The sequence below is a fragment of the Hemicordylus capensis genome, chromosome 3 (genome assembly GCF_027244095.1).
Source record: "Hemicordylus capensis ecotype Gifberg chromosome 3, rHemCap1.1.pri, whole genome shotgun sequence".
NCBI lineage: Eukaryota > Metazoa > Chordata > Lepidosauria > Squamata > Cordylidae > Hemicordylus > Hemicordylus capensis.
In genome coordinates, this window is record NC_069659.1 from 108,943,086 (window position 1) to 108,959,520 (window position 16,435).

Here is a 16,435-nt window from a genome sequence, read left to right on the forward strand (position 1 = left end):
TTCTTTTTAAAAACTGTGCTCTTTTAGTTAACTTTTAAAAACTGAGATAATATTTTGTATTTTTTTCATGGTTTTTGCATTTTTTGTTGACTATTGTTGACTATTGACTTTTCTGGTTTTATGTGAATTGTTTTGGACATGTAGAAAAGGAGGGCTAAATATTTTCATAAATAAATAAATAAATACATCATGCCTCCATTGCTGGTATACGTTAAGACCCTGTCTTACTTCTTACTTATTTTGGTTTCCTGGATCCTTTCTCTTAATCCTCTTTTCCTAAAATAATCCCCTTGTAATGGGACAGAGAACAGGGTAATAAAGTGTGGAAACTGGTGTGCATGACACATAGAGAGCAGAATAAGGGGGGAAAGGCAGGGCATGTCCCTGTCCCAAGATGGGGACATCATCATTTATTTCATTTTTAAGGTCTTTATTTTTAATTTTTCTTTCCTTTCCCATGGCACACATAGATAACATAAAAAGATAACATTCAGATGAAAGATGTAATGATGTTTGTTAGGAACTGGTCCCAGCCAGCTGACCCATGAGGGAGATTTTTGCTGAGTCACCCCTCTCTCTGTGTTTAGAAGTTTTAATCTTTAATATCTAAGGCAAGAAGTTAAAGAAAGAAAAAGGAAAACTCTGGTAGTTTAATGAAAAGATGAATCTCTGGTAGATTAAATTGCTGCTATCAAGTCACTTTTAAAAGTTTTTCCTAATGGGGCATGAGTGACTGAAAAGCCCCGCTTCACTTTGCTTCCCCTTGCTAACAGGCAAGTATATAAAAACACACTGCTCCCCTGTGCGTTTGCCTGCATGTGAAACGAATGATTAGGGGTGTGCAATTTGGATTTTTGGTGTTTCGATTCAGATCCGAACCGAAACACCCCTGTTTTGTTTTGTATCCGCATATGGCCCATCCAAATCACACCTGATTCGATTCAGATCCGAATTAATCCGAATCTGAATCCGAATGGATTTGGATTAAAAAATGGGTCCCAGGGGCAAAATAGTGGGGCGGGGTGGTAGTGCCCAATGGGTGGAGGCTACCACCCACATTTCAGGGGGATTGGGCAAAGGGCTGATTTTTGGTGAATTTTTTAATTTTTAGTGTCTTTGGGGCATATCGGGGGCATAAAGTAGGATCTGAGCCAAAAGAGTGGGGTGGGGTGGTAGTGCCTTATGGGTGGAGGCTACCACCCCAATTGCAGAGTGATTGGGCAGAGGGCTGATTTTTGGTGAATTTCTGAAGTTTACGCATTTTTAAGGTTTTCCCCCATTAGGTATAATGGAGGGTGTATCGCTTCACGTCAGGGGAAAAGGGGTGGCCTAGAGAGGTTTGGGGTTGGTGGTAGGGGCAAGGAAGCTACCTGAATTTTTTCAAAGGATTTGGGCAGAGGGCTGATTTTTGGTGAATTGTTGAAGTTTATGCGTCTTTAAGGTTTTTCCTCATAAGGTATTATGGAGCTTTCAGCAGCCCCATAAGTGCACTTGGGGGGTGCTGTGGTGGCCCAGAGCAAGTGGTGGTGTAGTGCACATAGGGTGCCAACCACCCCCATGGGTTGCTAACCCTTGGCGTACAGGGTTCTGTTGTTTCTGAGGTATTCTGAGTGTAGATTCTATGATAGCAAATGAGATTTTCAATGAGACACCATGAATCCACTCTAATTTACTATCATAGAATCCACACTCAGAATATGTATATTTGCATTCCCTCCTGCTTTCTTTTCAGATAAATATAATCCTCCCAAGTTACTTCTTCAGCTATAGAAAACTAAGGACTACTGTTCAAATTTAGTTTGAAGCACCTGTTTCGACTCCCAACGAAAGAAGTAATAAAAATGTGTATCTATACAGGAAACCCTTTCATTATTAGTGCTTCTCACTCCTTCCCCTGGAAGTGATTAATGCAAAAGAAATTGGAGCTATCATTTTCTGTCCAACAGGAAAGGCTATCATAGCTAATAGGTAAGAATTATTGCTAGTTTAATTGTACCATATATCAGGTTAGCTAGATTCTTTGAAGCATGTTTTAATCCAGCACATCACAAAAAGGTATCATGAATGAATGAGTCATTCAGAGGTATAGAACAGGTATTATAGATATGTCATCTTAAGCAAGGACCTGCCTAAGGATATTGGGTGTTGAGATCCAGGGGAGATGGCTGGCTGCCTGCCCTGGGGGTGAGAGTATGGTCTAGAGTATGGTTTCTCAACCACCGGTCCATGGACTGGTGCCGGTCCATGAGGAGTTGAGTGCTAGTCCATGCTGGTCCATGAGGAATTAATCCCACCACCAAACAATTTCAACCTGGGGGTGGGGGGGGGTAGGCACCACTGCTGGGAGCTCTCTGGAGCTCATTTCTAGGCAGGCAGCCCTCACTGCTGGGATAACATTCATTTCAAGGAAGCAAAATGAGTGTTATCCCAGCAGCGATGGCTGCCTGCCTAGAAATGAGCTCTGGAGAGCTCCCAGCGGCAGAACCCCCCCCCCCAGCTTGAAATTTTGGGGAGTACCTGGGGATCGGGGCAAGGGGGGCCACCCCTTTACTAACTGCTGGTCCTGGAAACTTCTCACAAAGGATGTACCGGTCCATGACTCCAAAAATGTTGAGAAACTCTGGTCTAGAACAGGCAAGATGAGAGGTCTAGGAAAAGCAAATCAGGCAGCCTAAGGCGTTAGAAGCAGGGGCATAGTCATAGTTAGTTTGTTAGTTTGTTGTTAAATATATATACCACCTTTTTTTAAAAAACCAGTCCCGATGCAGTTTACAAAAGTTTAAAAATCCTATATAATAAAGTCCCTGGCGTGTCCGTCTGTGTCTGGTGTCTGCGTCCATGTCTCCCTCGGCTGTTCTGGGCATGCGCGGAGGGAGACACAACCGCAGGCTCCAGGCGGCCATGTTGGCCGGTTGGTCGGCCCAGCCGCGGGGAGGCCAGAGGCGGTGGGGGCGGGTCCGGCCCGGCCGCGGGGAGGGCAGAGGCAGGGAGGGGAGAGACGTTGTCGCCGCCAGATGGGGTGAGGAGGCAGCGAAAAAAGCCGGCCTAGGCGGGGGCAGAGCTGCTGCCGTGGCCGCCACTGATGGATGGGGGGAGGAGGCAGCGGGGGAAGCCAGGCGAGGCACCGCCACCGCCGGACAGGGGGAGGAGGCAGCAGAAGAAGCCGGGCGAGGCGGCACCGCCGCCGGGCGAAGGGAAAGAGGCAGCGGAAGAAGTTGGAAAGGGGAGGCGAGCGGTGGCAGGGGGCCCAGGCCCAGCTGGGGAGACCGGCGGTGGAGCAGACACCAGTGGCGGCGCGGAGGCCAATGGTGAAGGGCGAAGGGCCCGGCCCAGCCACGGAGGCCGGCGGCACGGCCGGAGATGGCCCGGCTGGAGACTGGGGCGGGGGGACAGAGGCAGCGGTGGGCCCGGCCCAGCCACGGAAGCCACAGGCAGCGGCGGCCGGACCGGACCGGAAAGGGGAGGCCGGCGGTGGCGGGGGCCCAGGCCCGGCCAGTGAGGCGCTGGCGGCCCTGGATACCGGGGTGGAATGTGCGGGGGAAAGGCTACTAGCGCCCATTATTTTAACGGGCTGAAAGATACTAGTATATAATAAAATGACAGTGAAAAGTAGTTGGCCAAATGGATGAGTTTCAAGGCAGTAATATCAAAGTAGGAGGGTCAGAAGCATGTCAAGTCGGACTTCATCATCCAAGGTAGCAATCTGCAAATACAGCCGAGGAGCCCAGGCTTTATAGGCCTGGTCCACAGGGTTTGGCCAGTCAGGGCAGCTGGCATGCATTGCAGTCTAGATGGTGTCATTGCAGCCCAAACTCAGTCTTCCAGGCCAGCAGTCAAAGAAGTGTATAGGGGGCACAGGATGTAAGGTGCTGAAGCCTGACGAGCTGTGTAGCAACCAGCATTTTGAACTGGGCTCAGAAACAAACTGGAAACCAATGCAGACTGAACATCAGCATACTACACTTTAAATAATGGTCCTTGTTAACATCCTCGCCGCAGAAGTCTTCTTTATTTTAAATTCTCTTTTAAAAAATTATTGCACTGTTTTTAGTGTGTAAACTACCTAGAGATTTGGATTTTGATGGTATATAAATAAATCATTCTTGCCAGCTGAAGTCTCTAACCCTTTTTCAAAGACAGCCCCACCTAGAGCACATTGCAGCAGTCCAAACTGGATGTAACCAATGTATATGTGACAGTGGCCAGATCTGCCTCTCTCTATGAATGGCTGGCGCACCAGGAACAAAGCTGGGCTAGGAAGCACTCCCAGACTGTGACATTGGGTCTTCAGAGGAAGTGCTGCTCCATCTACTATTTGCTGAATACCTATTTGCTGAATACCATTTGCTGAATACCATTACACTTTCCTGTTGACCAAAATCACCTCTGTCTTGTCTGATTTAAGTCTCAGCATGGAAACCCTCATCAAGCCATCACTGCCCCAATGTACCATTCAAGACCTATACCACATCCCTATAATCTTATGGAAATAGAGATAGAACTATCATTTGTGAATTGGTGGGATCTCATCAAAATTTCCAGATGACTTCTCCTAAGGATATGCAAACCAGTTTGGGGGTTCACCATTTTGGTTTTGGGGGTTCAATGGTTCGGGGTCGAACCTACCCCCCACTGGTTCCATCCGGACTGAAACCAAACCCCTGGTGCATTCGCAATTAAATTTTTTTTTTTAACCTTTTAGCCCCTTTGGGGGGCTTCGTCTAGGCCGTGGGGGGGGGTCCGTGAGGGTTTCCCCTCCCACTGGCAGCCTCCCTCATCACTGCCATAGCCTATTTGGCTGCTTTATTAGGCCCGTTTGGGCCTCTGTAGACTTGCACAGAAGTCATTTTGTCCATTGCCACTGCACATGTGCAAATGGCCTCTGTGAGGCCTGGCATGGCCTAGGGCATGCAAATGCATGCAAATGCATGCAAATACGCATGCACGATAGCCATTTTTTTTTTAAAAAATTAAAATGGCCACCAAGACAAAAATGGCCACCGTGCATGTGCAAATGGTCTCTGTGACACCCTAGGCCATGCCATGCCTCACAGAGGCCATTTGCGCATTCGTGGCAGCAGACAAAATGGCCACCGCACAAGTTTACAGACAGGGGTGTATCTAGGGTGGGACAGGCAGGGCACATGCCCTGGGTGCCCCTTGAAGAGGGGCGCCATTTAAATTTTTTTTAAAGGCCACCAAAACCAAAATGGCCACTGCACATGTTCAAATGGCCTCTGTGGGGCCCTAGAGGCAAGAGGGGGGAGGGGGAGCCTTTGCATACACCCCCACAGCATTTAGGAAGCACCCCAAAGGAGCTACAGATTAAAAAATAATAATTTAATATAATATGTCACTGTACACATATTCAGTTTGGCACTATGTACAGAAAATCAGGGCTTGTGAATACTGAGCTGAAGCTTATGAGCTAGGATTGTATTCATTTGCTCTTACTTTGCTTCTTGTGATAAGTGAGTTAAATGTGATGTTTTAATAATATGGCTATTAATGGTAAGTTTGTCTTCGAATCAGTGTGAAATCCTTAGTACTGAGGCCCGCTGGGAGTTTCTTGCTCTCTTTCTCTCATTTTAACTGTCTTTCTGAAATACTAGAATATATTCCAAGCAGCAACACAGCTTACTCTGCATATCCTTTAATTATTTTCAGAGTATCTGGGAAAAGGCAAATTCTCCATTTATTTTTAAAACTTATGTAATAGTGATGCTACAATGCATAGCAGAGAATTAGACAGGCACTTCTGTTTAGTTTTCCAAGTACACCTCCACATAGTATTTGGGTATTTCATGAGCCGCAGCATACTGAAATTCGTAGTTTTCCAGCATTTTTTGGTCTGGCTACATCCACTGCTAAATAGTTTTTGAAATATTAAAAGATTAACAAGCTTGACTTGTATTTTAGCTGATATTATGCTAAAGTTATCTGAAAGGAAGATGTCAGATGTTTGGACAGGGCAGGGGGCGCAATTTCAGTGCTTGCCCTAGGCGTTATTTTCCGTAGATATGCCTCTGTTTACGGAGGCCCAAACGGGCCTAATAAAGCAGCTGAACGGGCCGCAGTGGTGATGAGGGAGGCTGGCAGGGGAGGGGGAACCTTCACAGACAACCCCCCCCGTGCAGTCTAGACGAAGTCCCCTGAAGGGGCTAAAAGGTGTGTGTGTGTGTGTGTGTGTGTGTGTGTGTGTGTGTGTGTGTGTGTGTGTATATCGTGAACCTCCCCCTGGACCGAACTGAATCAGGGGGGTTTTCGAGGGGGTGCAGAACTGAAGTGGGCCAGTCAGGTTCAAGTCCAATTCAGACTCAAACCAAACTCGGCCAGCTGGTTCCCTACAGACCCCTAACTTCTCTCAGTGTTTTCATGTAGATACTGAACAGCATGGAGATGAAGATGGAACCTTTTATGACTCCCTAGGCCAATGGTCAAAAAATGTAGTAGTACTGCCCAAGTACCACATTGCCTGTTAACAGCACAAAATGGTCAACCCCCACCCCCAACACACACACACGGGCGTGGAAGGATTCCATGACTGATAGAATCCAAAGCTTCCGAGAGGTTCAGGAGAACCAACACTCCCCCAGTTCTTCACATGAGTAATCCACCAGGGAAACCAAAATAGCCTCAGTACCCAGAACTGAAGCTAGTACCCAGAACAGTAGCCAGAACCTAGACTTAAATGACTTCAGATAGTCAATAGAATTCAAGGATCGCCACATGCTCTAACACAAATAGGTTCATACAGTACAGTTCCTAAAGATACTTAAATAAAACAAGGATGATGATATATTCAACTAATGGGTGGGTACAGGTGATTCTGCTTTCATTTTGTATTGGTAGCACGAAATAACTTTCTATTCTTTGATTTTCAGGAATCTTTGGTGTTGACTGATTCAATCTCTTCCACAGAATACCATGGTGGTGGTGGTGGTTCTTCAGTCTTAGAAAAGTGAAGTTCATTCAAAATGCTGATAGACCCCCCGCCTTCTTTGAAATGGCAGCTGAGGGCAGCCTTAGCAGGGTTAGCTGCCTTTGTGGGAGAGAGCATTGGAATCTGACATGAAAATCTGTTAACTGAAAACATTGGGATAGGAAAGCAGGAGATGGCACAAGCAGCTCTTGCTCTAAAACAGTGTAGGCCCCAGTTCCAAAAAGCTTAAAGCATATCAAGCGGCTATTGCCAAGCCTTTGCTTCCAACTTCCAAGCAGTCAGTTTGGAACTGCCAATTTTTTCTTCCAACCAGACTTTTGATTGGCCTAGGGTCCAATGAAGAAACCCTTTCCAGCCACCTATCTTGGTCAATCTGTCGACAGTTTGCCCGCATGCTTTTGTTCGTGTACAGCACCGGGTATGGTGTATGTATTTTAAAACACAAAATCATGATCATGGTATACAAATGGGCAGAGATGTTAGACCATGCCACAGGTACAGTGAATTCCTTAGACTCGCAGAGCCAAATTATTCACAATATGTATATTTGTTAAACAAAATGCACAGCATTCGATCAGGCATTATGGAAATGAAAGAATAGATTACCCTAGTATTATCTAACATGACACTGTCTCTGGCTTGCACAAAACAATAGCCAAATGAGAACAGTGGAATGATTGAGCCTGGCTATACATTTTGGGAGGGGAGAACATTTTTTTTCCTTAAGCCATTGCAACACTGGCCAGACTGATAACAGACAGCAGGGTTTTGGGTCTCAGCTGGCAGTAGGATGGGATCCATATTTCAGCTGGGATAAGGAACAAAGACACCGTTAAGAACAGCTGGATTTAGACAGTATTTTGGATTGATATTTTGAGTCTCAATTGGCAAATGACAGAAATGGTCTAACATATCAAATGAGATTTTATGACACTCAGAAAGGAGGGCAGAGAGAAAATTCAGTCAAGCTGGGTGGAATTTTTTTTACTAAAAGCAAAATTGAAACTGGATTCTATCAGCACTACAATTTGTGTGGCAAATGCAGTAGGGCAAAGACAGCTGGTTCGTATACCCCACAAGGTTTTATACAACTGAGCCACATGGAATTAAAGGACTTTCAAAGTGGATGTGCACAAGTCTTGTCAGAGCCCTCCTAAGCCTTAAGAACCATTCAGAAGTTTTATAGGATTGAGACTGTGGAGTTTGCATTGATTCTGTCTGGGAGAAGAAAGCATTGCCTAGGATGCTTGCTGCTTCTTTTTCTGTCCTCTTCCATATACTTCTCATAGAACACTATTGCCATTCAGTTTTCCATCCTTGGAAGAAAATCAAATCTGTCAGGGCTTGTGTTCTAGAGGCAAGCAGATGATCAAGCAGGCAAGCAGAGATGAGTAGTCCATGAGTCATTTAAGCCCATTTCAGATCCTATACTTTCCAGGGAGAATAAATATGTGAGGCACAATTGGATTCAGGGCAATCCTTTCATAAGGCAAAATAAGGTGTTCACCTCAGGTGGCAGATTATTGGAGCATCAGTTTGCTGGCAATGAGCATGCCAAGGTTCTCATTGCCACCTCACCTGCCTCTCTCTGTAGCCTGCTGCTCACCTGCATTGGAGGAACAGCTTTTTGCTGACTAGTGGCACAGCCACATTTGGCAAAAGGGCACTTTGAAATGGTCATACTCAGCATCAATGGGCATCTGCAGAGAGGCCAGAGGGCAGTTTCATTCACTCAGTATAGGAATTCAGGATTCAGTCACTCAGTATCGAGAAGAGGGGAAGAGAAAGAAATTCTCAGTCATCATTTGAATGAAGCACTGACTGGTGAGGAATGGGAGAGGGGAGGACATGTCCCTCTACCCCTGCATCCCTGCATCTGATGTTGATGCAGGGAACGTGGCCAGTATTGGGGAAAAGTTAAGCTTTTCTTGCCAGTCAGTGCTTCATTTAAACATTGACTGGGAGCTTCTTTCTCTGCTTTGGAGAGGCAGAGAAAGTAGCCCTCAGCCAGCATTGCATCTGCCACCATGATAAGGAGAGGGGTGTCATGGCAAGAGGAGTGGGTATACCCAGGTAAGAAGTACTCACCAGAGATCACCTGGCCAAGAATGGACATGCACGTGCACACACACCTGATTTTCCTCTGATTGGTTAGACATAAGCAAATAGGGATTTGTGCATATACAGGAGGACCTTGTTATCCACCAGGGTTAGCTTCTCAGCCCACCACCACAGATAACAAAACTGTGAATGTTAGGACATTAATGCAATTGAAATCCAGGCATTCCCAGCGCGGGGCAAGAAAACAAAAGGTGTGCTGGCCTTTTTCCCATGTGAAGGTGATGTCCACAACATCCAACACTCGCCTCTCCCTCTGCTGGGCTTTCTCCTAAGTGTTGGCCTGTCTCGCTGCCACCGTGGGAGCTGCTGGAGGCCTGATTGCTGGCCACTGCCCCGCACGTGCACTCCTCGAGCGCTGACCTTGTGAGACTTGGGATTTGGATGGAGTCCCAGGTCTTGTGAGACTTGCAAGTCCTAGGAGGGATAAGGAAGCCCAGGCCAGTCAGTAAGGCGAGACAGCTCTCTGAGGAAGATGTTCCTCATGTTGGCTCTGACCTGCCTCCAGTGCTCCCCTCTCTTGAGGGGATGTCACTTTCTATCCCTGCTGTGGGAAGCAAAGAGAAATTGCAGCGCTTGAGGAGCAGGTGGACAGGCATCACTGTTGCCCATGGGGAAGGAGGCTAGTGCTCAAGGATTGCGCTGGGAAAAGAGGCACAGGGAAAAGGCCAGCACTCAAAGAGTGTGCACGGCTGCGGTGGCCAGTGATCAGTCCTCTGGCAGCCCCCACTCTACAGGGAAAGTTTCCTTAGCAGGGAGAAAGGCCAGCTCTTAGGAGAAACCCCAGCTGGGAGAGAGACCAGTGGTGGTTGTTGCCTTTGCACGGGAAAAGGCGAGCACTTCTTTTCTTCTTTCTCCCTTCTCTCTCAAAAACTGGAGTTATGTGAACGCCTTACCTGTGGTTAATAAGACTATGAAACCACGAGTAATGGAACTGCAAATAAGGAGGTTCTCCTGTACATCATAATTCTCTCTTCTTCAAAAGTACTTACTTGACACTTGATTTTTACAGTCCACAATTTTCTAGTGAAAACTTCTACTTCAGAGGGTTTCACTTGAAAGTAGCTGACACTCAGAAGATACAGTGCTGGTGCTGCTAACACTGGCTGACATCCTGTCTATATTTATTTGAAGAATTTCCATTGAAATTAAAAGGGCATGTTAGTATGGCTAATTTCAATGGAACTTCTTCAAATAAATTTAGACAGGATGTCAGACACTGTGCTGGTGCTATGGAGAGGAAGGGTGATTCCCCCCCCCCCACTATAATTCCTATAAATATATCCCTGAGAGTTGCCTGACTCTCAGGGACATTATTTTTGGGAGGCATGGGAGGCTTCAGAGGGAAGGAAAAATCAACAAAAACTACCCTCCCCCTGTAGCACGAGCATAGCATTAGAGTATCAGCACTGTGTTAGTCTTGATGTCAGCCAGAGTTAATACATCAAACCAATTTTTCTCTGTTTAAAAATACACACACTAATCAGAAGGATTTCAGAAATAAATTCTGCACAAGCCTTATGTACAACTCAGAGTAAAATGTATATGTCTTAAAGGTAAAATAACCCAATTTTTCTAAAAATGAATGCCTCAGTCTTTCCATGGAGTTTGCTGTTTTCATTGCCAGCAAAAATGGAGAAAAGAGTGAACATGAAATCTTAATCTCTAGAATATTTCATTCTTCAGCCAATCCTGTTTTGCACGTCAAATGACCCGAAAGAAGCAATGTCTAACCACACACCAAAACTATTCCAAGTGGATGATTAGTTAGCATTATCCTCTTCAGTTTTTCTGAATGAGCCTTTGAAATTTGATATATCCTTTGAATGAAGCTGATAATGAGGTACTCCTTTGCTAGAGATTGCCAAAGACAAATGAAAGTTATTCCCAAAGCGCACAGTTTGAATAATGAACTAATTCCCACAGTTTTCTAGGGAGATATTAAATGATAAAACTGTTTGAAGATTTTTTCCTTATACATAGCTGTGGATTCATTTGCTTGATTAAAATAAAAGCTCTTTATTTATTTTTTAAAAAATACCCACTGAAATTAGGAACTTAAACACATCACCAAAAGTGAGTTACAAAAGCACAAAGTGATAAAAAGATGGCTGTGTTCTTTATGCAGCATTACTATTATTATTGTTTACACAGTCAGACAGGTGTTATTGACTGGTTTGTTTTATTCAGACATCGAGTCCTTCCCAAGGACCTGGGATGGCTGAATTTTATTGTCAATTGTTATAGATATCGTCGCAGAATATAGGCTGTTCCCAGTAAAGCTGCTTTTTGTAATTGGCTGATGGTGATTTCTGTGGCCCCTATGGTGTTGAGGTGCTCTTCAAGGTCTTTTGGAACTGCACCCAGGGTGCCAATTACCACTGGGATTAATGATAATAATAATAATAATAATAATAATAATAATATTAACCCCTGCTTACTGGGCAATGAGGCACCTTTTAACATGGTGATTTTCTTTATTAAGCAGGAGGAGATTAACTGGCCCTATCCACCCCCAGCACAGTGTCCCTCCAGTGACTGTTGCTGATGTCTTCTTTTTAGATTGTGAGCCCTTTGGGGGCAGGGTTCCATCTTATTTATTTATTTATTATTTCTCTGTATAAACTGCCATTTTTGGAAGGGTGGTATAGAAATCGAATGAATGAATGAATAAATAAATAAATAAATGTTTTCTGATAATGAAATGTGTAACTGATCAATACTTTGCTATGATAAAATGAGGAAGAATCAAATTAAAAACCCTAAGCGTATGCAATTTTAGGGCTTAACTGGCAGATTGTTACATATTCTAGGAGACTGAATACATATGAGGAACAATAACCTAATGTATTCAATTCACATGTGGAAACAATCAATGTGTACGCTAAATGTAGCTTCTTGGTGACTTTATAATTCCATAGTACAGCATATGTTGAAAATGGATACTCAAAAACTCATGCCTTATGCAGTGTACAGAAGTGCTTTTTATCAGCTTCGGCTGGTATGTTAGTATGCCAATTTCTGGAGGTAAATGACCTTAAAACAGTAGTACGTATGCTGGTAACTTCCAGGCTTGACTACTCTTATGCACTCTATGTGGGGCTGCCTTTGTTCAGAAACTACAATTGGTGCAGAATGCAGCAACCAGACTGGTCTCTGGGATAACCCAAAAAGACCATATAACACCAATTTTGAAAGAACTGCACTGGCTACCAATAGGTTTCTGAGCAAAATACAAAGTGCTGGTTATTACTTATAAAGCCCTTAATGGCTTGGGTCCAGGGTATTTAGGATAGCACCTCCTTTGTCATAAACTCTCTCACCTATTAAGATCATCTAGCTAGGTCCGGTTCTGGTTGCCACTGACTCATTTGGTGCTACTTGGGATCAGGCCTTCTCTGTAGCTCTCTCAGGGCTCTGGAATGCACTCCCTAGCAAACTAAGAGCTTCCACCTCTGGCTGTTTTTAAAAAGTCCCTTAAGGCTTTAAAATTAAATTAAATAATTTTAAACTGTTTGTTTTATTTTTCAAAATTGTTTCATTTGTTGTATCCTGTTTTATACTTGTATTTTTAACAAGTTATGCCACCTAGGGATACACATATCAGGTGGTATATAAATATGATAGGTAGGTAGGTAGGGGGCAGTGCCAAACAACCTGGGAGGTGTAATGTGTCATTCTGCCTATAAGCATGCCACTAATGTAAAGCAGGTTAAAAGGTACATGCAGAGCACATTATCCCAGAATAACAAAGCAGATAATCTTATCCATGCCTTTCAACATTTTGCAAAGGAAAGTGGAAATACACAATTCTCATACCAAGGATTATAGCCCAAGTCCCCTATCCATTATTACATATTGCTGAAAAATGGATTCTGTCTGAGATGTACTATGGTCTGCATCATCCTTCAGTGTTGTGCTCCCATTTACATGCAGGTGTACTACCGTAGAGACACAAGGCATTCCTCCACCAACCTGGAGATTTAATGTATAGACACCCTGGAGAGGAAGCTGAATCTTGAAGAATGACAACTCTAGTAACCCACATGAAAAACACTGAGCAAGTTATGTGCAGGTCAATGTCATGACCATCAGATTGATTCTGATACTAAACAAGTTATCCCTAAGACACAAAAAATAGGAAGAGCAAATTATACCATGGCACAAAATTATGATTTTTAAAAGAAAAATTAATTTAAATCTTAGCTTACATAGCGTTTCAAAGTAAAAAAAGTAAGAAAATTGGTAGAAGCCATAAAAAGTATATAACACTTAATACAAGTTTCTTACCTAACCTGTCCCATGATCTTATTTGATAAAGGGCTGATACAGAGGATACAATGCCTGCTTGTGCAATTAAAAAGAGGATATGCTGAGAGTAGCCTGTTGTGACATCAGTTGTAGACAACTGTCGTAAATCTGTTGGCTCAGCTAACTTGACAGGATTTACAAACCCTTCAGCTCTACTTCTGTGAGTTAAACAGAAAGTCTGGAAATAAGAGTAGCAGCGAAGCTGCACGAATGAAAGTGAAAAAGACTCACAAAGAAAAATAGTAGCAAACAAAAATAAGGACCCTTAAACTAAACTAGGTACCCCCCTCTATGATAACTGAGTAATAACTGGAAAAACAACAGAGCAAGGAATGAACAGAACAAGGAACAGGGAATGAACAGAATAAGGCAGGCTGGAACACAAAAGGTTGAAGAATGCTAAGTATGAACACAGTCTGTGGTAAGTGAAAGTTGCTAACAGCAAGCTGTGCAAGTCACAGACTGCTTAATATATGGCTCAAGAGAACCGGCAGCCAATCAGGCTTCCTTGAGTCAGCACTTCTACTTCCTCTCTTGTGATATCCTGTGCCTGCATGTCTCCCACTGAGCCTTCCTCTTGAGACGTCTTCTCAAGACAGGTGAAATCCCAGCCTCCTCCTGATCAACCTCCTCCTGAGCCTTCATGTCTGGCAGCTGTTCTAATTCCTCAGCTCCAGAGTCTGGTCTCCCTGCCAAATCCTGTTGCTGTGTCTCTGAGACCTCACTACCAACCGAGTCCTCCTGTTCCTCCTCTGACTCTTCTGAGTCAGAGGTCTGAGCCATGACAACATCCCAATGTCTGGTATGCCCTCCTTTCTGGCATCGGGGAGTCTGTCCAAATAGCAGCTCTACACATGCTCCAAATATTACATTAAATGATATTTGGAGCAGGTGTAGAGTAGCAGCCATTCAGATGAACTGCCCCACCCCTCCTGGAATGAAGGGACATGCTGGAGGGAGGGAATCAGGTTGTTTGTTGACCATACCAACCCTGGGAAGGTTGATACACTGAATGGCTGGGAACAGCCTCAATACACTGAATGGCTGGGATGTGTGAGCCAGCTCGATTCGAACCACAGTTCAGTGGTCCAAATCCAAACTGGACTGATCCTGGTTCTAAGAACCAGTTTGGGGGTCACTTGGAGGGGTATACCTGTAAAGGGGAATCTGGTAAAGGTGAGAGTATCCCTTTACCAGTTAAAGACTAGGGATGTGCACGGAACCGCAGCAGGGCGGTTCAAAGGCAGCGGGGGTCTCCCTTTAAGAGCAGGGGGAGGGTGCACTTACCCCTCCTACTGCTTTCCCCCCACCGGCATTGGGTTTTTTAGCAGCCCATCAGGGCAGCAGCATACCTCCTTGCCGCCCCATTGCCCTCCTCTTCTGGATATGACCGGAAGTTGCTGATGCGCATGCACCATAAAGGGCCTCCGAACTGGTTCTGTGCACATCCCTATTAAAGACATTCTCTATACTAATGTGGGGCGGGGAGAGGAAAGGTACTCTTACCTTTAATTCAGAGGCTGCAAGGATGGCATTGGTGGTGGCAGGGTCTGCACAAGTGCAGAGGATATTTGCATCACCACGCAAATCATGTGGTGATGCAAATAGCCTCAGCACATGTGGAGAGGTCACAAAAATGGTCTCTGCACATGTGCAGAGGCCTGAACCAGTCCGCATATGGTCTGGGCTATCATTTGGGAGGCTGGTGGAGGGATTGGAGGAGCCACTACCATCCCGGTCGCTTCTAAGTTAAAGATAACAGTACCCCTTCTCTCACCTGCAATCCCCTACCTGCATTAGTTTAGGGAATGCCCTTTGTTTGTAAAGGGGAATCCTCACCAGATTCCCCTTTAAAGTATATGCCCCCGAACCAGACTGTGAACTTGTTTGATCCAGTTCGATGGCTGGGCCGGCCCCTGTTCAGCTGGACCTGAGACCAGGCCAGTTCAGTTGTAATCTGGTCTGGATTTCAACCAAACTGGCGTGGATGGTTCCATGCACATCCTTACTTGATATAGTGCTTTGTACATTAGCAAAACAGAGACATGCATATTATGCCTCAGAACAAAGAGATAGGATACATTGCCACCACATGTTCTGTTTTCAAACAGCAAATCAGATTTTTGATTTTCTCTAAATACTATCCAGATTCTGGCAATATGTTGAGAGTTCACATATTCTCAAATGGCATGAATTAAAGGTAAGATCGCAGAGACATGTGGCTACAATGAAAGAAATTGTATGGAATCTGGTTTTAGGGCAATGGCACTGTAGTGTGTTTTAGGCCTTAAGAAAATTGTAGCCCCCCCCCCCCCCCCACACACATAGACATGCCTAAAGCATACATTTACTGACTACTTTCTTAAATGGATCTATATTCCCTCAAATGCTTAAGGATGTAATTATTAGAAATCTAGCACTGTGATATTGATGTCCTAAACTTTTATTTATTTTAAAATGAGTGTGTAAACACAGTCATTTTGCTCACTTTGCATTATTATTATTATTTCTTATTTACACAGTCAGGTGTTATTGACTGGTTTGTTTTATCCAGACATCAAGTCCTTCCCAAGGACCTGGGATGGCTGAATTTTATTATCAGTATTGTTGTTGTTATTATAGGTATTGCTGCATAATATAGGCTGTTCCCAGTATTATTATTATTATTATTATTATTATTATTATTATTATGCAGGGATAAACAAAACCTTACTTGAGCAACTGACATTTTTAGATGAGAATGACTAGAGAGAAGAAAAGCTTAAAAAAAAAATTCTTAATCTCACTAAATGTACCCTCCAAGCCCCCCAGCATGCAAATATATTTTCAGCATGTAAAACAGATTTGTATATAAAGGATCACTGCATGAAGAGCCCCTGCCTTTCCAAGGCCCATGGAATAAATAATAAAAATATGCTAACATGCCAAATCAAAATAAATATCTTGAAGCAAGGACTTTTTGTTCTGAAAGCTAGAAGAAGATGAAAAAAGATGAATAATAATTTTGAGATGTAGGTCACATTCCTGTTCCACTGCAATTGGCCCTGGTGGTAAAAGATACTG